This window comes from Microtus ochrogaster, chromosome 4 (genome assembly GCF_000317375.1).
Source record: "Microtus ochrogaster isolate Prairie Vole_2 chromosome 4, MicOch1.0, whole genome shotgun sequence".
In the NCBI taxonomy this organism is placed as follows: Eukaryota; Metazoa; Chordata; class Mammalia; order Rodentia; family Cricetidae; genus Microtus; species Microtus ochrogaster.
The window spans coordinates 43,061,715-43,067,091 of record NC_022011.1 but is presented as its reverse complement, the minus strand read 5'-3'; the positions used below and the strand labels follow the sequence as shown (position 1 = coordinate 43,067,091).

Sequence of the window (5,377 nt, the reverse complement as noted above, 5' to 3'; positions counted from 1 at the left end):
GAGGCCAGCCTGGGCTACATAATGGTTTCAAGACCAGCCTGGCTACATAGTGAGATCCTGTCTCAAATAAGAAATGTCAAGGATGGACAAGAAGTGATTTCTCATCACTGTGGCAGGTACAGAAGCATAGCAGTCAATCACTATGCTCTCTTCAAATTCTACTTTCTGAGTAAAGGATTAAAAAACCATTTTCTGGCTCTGCTCTAGGCGACACATTAGTGCCAATATCATCAGTAGTAGCACTGCTCTTCAGCAGAAATGGATCTACTCCACCCATAAATGTAAATCTGCTAGTTGCTGAGGCAGCACCGCAGAGAGCAGGCTGCCCTCTGCCAGCATGCCCAGCTACCCAATCTACTGGGGACCTTTGAAGAACACAACTGCTTCCACGAGGAGACATCACGCGCAAAGAAGCAGCAATCTTCAACAGCACACTCCCCCCTCAATAGTGAGTTCAAGGTTAACCACGCCCAGTACCTTCTGGGTCTTCCGCCCCCTGTTCTACTCCATCCTTCAGGCTCTGCTGGCTGAGGTCTGTCACGATGCCACCGCTGTGCTTCTTCCCTTCCTCATCACCTGATTCTTCAGATTCAACCCGCCTGTCAACTGAACCCAAACACATCAGTGAGAATTCACATCCACTTCATGTGACCATTTGAGGAACACAGAACAGATTACCACAAGTTGTAACTCAGCAAGACTTCTTTCTGAAATAGTTGAATTCAGTTTATATGAACACTTGAATGTCTTCTATGTCCCAGTACTATTTAAGACATAGAGACAGGACCCGAGAGGACACATGGGCACAACTAACAAGCTGTTCTTCCCCTCCAAGAGCTTGGAAAGAATTGCCAAGTGTTCCAAAAGCCTCTAGGCCACCTGTGATCAGGAACACTAATGGCACCACATAGTGAAGTACCTTCCAGGTGACTCTCCCAGCTGACCTGATGTCCACCACGAGAGGGGACCACTGTGATCCCTCTACCACATACCTTCATTGATGCCCCACTATCCATTTGGCCATGAAAAACTGGTTCAATTTACAGGGCCCCACATTCTGAAAGAAATCAAGGCTAGCTAAAACCAGACAGGGGGCAGGGAGGAGCTCCAATGAAAATGAGAATCTGTCTCAAGTGCCAGATGCCAGGTAACCTACTGATGTGAAAAGATCACACAACAATGTTACCAATGCAAAGCTTTTCAGAGTAAATAAACAGGCTTTGAGAAAGCAACAATGACACGTGGCTCTGATGAATGATCTTCTTTTCTAAACCTCAATTTTCGTATCTGTAGAAAAGAGTTAGGGGAGTACACTCCCCAGACCTCCATCAGGACCAAACGAGAAAGGGCACAGGAGTGGCCTGTGTGAAGGACATGGAGAATGTATGAGTTACCAAGAGGCATATAACAGTCTGCGATCCAGGATGAGGGAAACTAGGTTCAGTGTAGCAGTCTCTGAGGAACCAGAGGACAGAAGGGACAGTTGCTGCAACCTGTGCCTTTATCCTCAGGTCAGCAGAGGTTCTACAGTTTGGGACAGTGTGCAAAAATGTGACTGTGTGGCCCTGGGGATGACAGTCTAACAAAAAGGAAAATATATCAGGAGGAGGAAGGTCTGATTTAAGGTATTGGCCATGACAGAGAAGTGACAAAACATGGAGCTCACTAAGCATGGAGGTGCATGCCTTTAATTCCAGCACTCTGGCAGACTGACATGGGTAGATCTCTGAGTTCTAGGTCAGCCTGGTCTGCATAGCAAACTCCAGACCAGCCAAAGCTACACAGTGAGACCCTATCTTAAAACAAACAAACCAACCAACCCCAAAACCCCTCCCCGCCAAAAGACATGAGGCTATAGAAATACAAGTGTCAGCTGGTAATGACATGTGTGGGAGTGGAAGAGAGAAAAGCCTGGCTTTTGTTATTTGCACTTTACTGAGAAACAGAGAAAGAAGGGGGAGAAAGGTACTGGAGGAGGGAAGGGTGAGATAGGAAGAAACATTTTCTTGCTCTGAAAAGGTAAAAGAAAGCCCCAGCATGACTCCCTTTTTAGGCTCTCCATAATCTTTTCTGGGAAGCCTTGCCGGCTCTTCCCAACCCCCGTCTCATCTGACTGTTAATTTAGGTCAAACTCTTTTCCATACTCCTTTGCTTTGGGCTGGGTTTCCTTTCTCTGGAATGGTCCTCCCTACCTGTCCCCAGCCTGGATGACATCTAGAGATCCTTCAAAGCCCAACCCAGGGCAGCATCACCACTCTTAAACACACTGGACTTTTCTTCCAACACACTTGTTCCTTGCTCTGCAACCCTCTTCCCTAGCAATCTTCTCAGAAGAGTGACTGCGTGACTGTTCTTCCAGAAGGAAAACTCACCAAAACAGAGGAGGCTTTAAAAGGCATTTAAGGGTTCAGATTCGCCGGATGCTACAATGGGTAGTATACGTGTGTGTGCGCGCACACACACAGCTATATATATATGCATACACACACATAAATATGCACACATGTAACGATTATGTATCTAACAACTGTGTACAAAACATGCACAAATGTAATATATATGTGTGTATGTATGTATGTATGTATGTATGTATATGATGACACAATTCAACACAATAAAAAAGGGAAGAAAGTTGAATTTAGTCCAAGATTCTGAACGTAAAGAAAACAAGACACCGCCTCGTAAACAATCTCCGGACCTCCTTGCCACCCATTGCTCTGCCACAACCCATTCGCTTCCCGAGCAGACTCTTCCATCCATGCCTCGTGAACAACTATGGACTTGGCAGGTCCCCACGCCTGAAACCTCAGTTTCCCAATGAGCTGACAGAGGACAGTCCCCCGCCTCCTCGCCTGTCAATCTCGGAGCTTTAAGACTAGGTTCCCATAGCCGCCGCTTCCTCGTCTGTCCCCCTTTCCTGGGCGGGCTCGCGCCACGTTGTTCCCGGGGCTCCGGTCTTCCCTGCCCGCTGCCGCCCTCGGGCCGGGGCTCTCGGGCTCTGAGCCTCTCCGCCCCGTCCAGCCGGGTTGGCAGCTGACAGAGATCCGAGGCTATGGCTGGAGGCTGGAGGCCGAGCTCCGATCCGGCAAGAGGCCGTGCCCGCCCAAGCCCAAGCTCGCCGCTTCCCGGTCGCCCGCAGGGGCCGCTCACCCTCCATCATCTCCTGCGACTGTTGCTGCCCCGAGCCGCGCTCCGCCGCCATATTGGCTGCTCTACCCCTTTCCGGAATCTGTCGCCTCAGGCCATGGACCAATCGGGACTCCCGGCCCTGTCAGTCAGCCAATGGAACCGAGCATAGAAGCGCGAGTTGACGCGCTTGCGTGAATGCAGTGCTTCATGGGAGTTGTAGTTCCCGTAGGAGCCGGCTCCACCTGAGCTAGGTGTAAGAGGAGTGAGAGGCGTCTAGGCGAGCAGGGCGACTTCCCGGCAAGGCATCAGGAAGCATGGGAGCTACTTCAAACTTGCGGGTTCGCCCAAACCACCATGTTGACTTTCGGAGGCGTGGAGGTACGGCAGTCATGAGAGCGCTACGGGCCACAGATGAGGCAGGTGAGACTTGCATCCGCGACCTCGGGAGCCTCGCTGATGTGTGTCCGCACGACGGGTCGGTGGGCCGGGAAGACGGCTTTATTCCGCGCCTGCGCGTTGACTGACTTGTGCCCCGGTCCGGTTTTCGCGGATGCTCAGAGCAGGAGGGAGGGGCGGCCGCGGTCCGGCTCGGGGGCGCACGTTTACCGCTCCCACCTCACTCCACGTCGTCCGCTTCCGCTCATCCCCCGCCCTCCTTGAGAATGTGGCCGTCGAAAGGCGGGCTGCGCGTCGCTCACCGTTCTTGGTTTGCTCTGGGAGTAAACGGCAGTCCCTTGGGGGTGGGGTGGGAGGGCGACAGAGAAACTGGTCTCTTTTGGCTCTTTGGAGGCGCGGTAGGGTGGTGGCCGGTGAGTCCTTAGCAACCGTTGCGCGCGCTCAGCCGCTCGCTTTCACTGAGGCCCGCCCATAGGGGTGTCTGGTTGGTTCGTGTCGCTTGTCACTCTGCGCAACTCGTTCTGCGATTGGTCAGTAGGTAGAAGCGCGCGGGATCTTCACGTTGTGAATCGGTCCGGGACTGTCGCCGACCTCAGGTGAGACACCCGTGTTCTAAAGTTCTCTTGCGGGTGGCGGTGAGGCGTGGTCCCTTACCTCGCGCGCCCGCACTCCCTTCATCCGGCCCCGGCCCGGGTGGTGGCGGGTTCCGGCCGTTTGACTCGCGCACAGGAGCCGCCAGCACCGGAATGCCCCAAGCTTTCCTTTTAGGTTAGGCTAGCGGGCCAGTGAGCGCTGGGGATTCACTTATCTTCATCCCCTAATTCTGGGATTGCAGGTACGTGCATCCATGCCTGGCTTTTTATGTGATTAAAAATTTAAACTCAGGTCCTCATGTTTGCATAACAAGAACTTATAACATAACACAAGGAGCCATCTCCCTAGTTCCTGTATTTTAAAATAAAAATTTGTAGCGTTGACAATTTAGCTTGAAGAATGATATTTTTCTTTTATAAATTAAGATTTTTATAGCAATGTATTATGAAGTTATACAGCTTCTAAAAAACGAAGTAAGGTTTGGTGGCATTGGCAGTGTATTAGGGAGCCATAATTAAATGTCCTGAGCTTTGTTTATAGGTTGGTTCTAAAAGCAGAAAATCAGTGTGATTGTATCATTGTTTGCTGTAGCAGTAATTAGTGCATTTAGATACCTAGAAAAGATGTACACCTTGGATATTAAAACGGTACTACTTGAAGGAAAGTTATACGTTCCAAAGTCATACATTTCTAGCCCCTACGTATCTTTATTTTGTTTGAGACAAGGTGGTGTGTCATAGAGCCTTGAGCACTGTGTAGCTGCTTTTATTTCATATTGAGTTGTTGCTTTCTAGGATCGCATATTGAGTGTCTGTGCCTATGTATGTAATATGCAAAATACTGAGGGCAAATAGTCCTTATGTAGGGTTTGCTCTGGGTTTAGTACTCAGATCCACACAAAGATAACAATTGTCAGGCTGATGATGCCTTCCTGTCTTCCCAGAACTTCCAGTGCTCTGGAGACCTTGCCTCAAAAAACAAAAGGAATCGAAACTCTACAGTTTGGGCTCAGCAAGATGGCTCAGGGGATAACCGCACTTGCTACCCAAGTCTGACAGTTTGGGTTTGATCCCTGGGATCCACGTGGTGGAAAGAGAGAACTGAGCCTCTGACCTCTGTAGGACCTAGCCGTGACCAGCTCAAGGGAGGCCTGAGTCTCAGTAGTTTACCCTAGGGCAATACCTGGTTCCTGTAAAGACCACAAACTGAGACCACCCAGGCACTACCCACCCAGGAACTGACCTTCCAAAGGAAATTC

General features: G+C 50.3%; 1 protein-coding gene across 1 annotated transcript in view; it reads right to left on the bottom strand.

Annotated features, from left to right (window-relative positions):
- Mvb12b (multivesicular body subunit 12B) overlaps positions 1-5,377 on the bottom strand; it is a 165,627-nt gene that overhangs the window by 134,834 nt on the left and 25,416 nt on the right. The gene's annotated exons all lie outside the window — the stretch shown is intronic.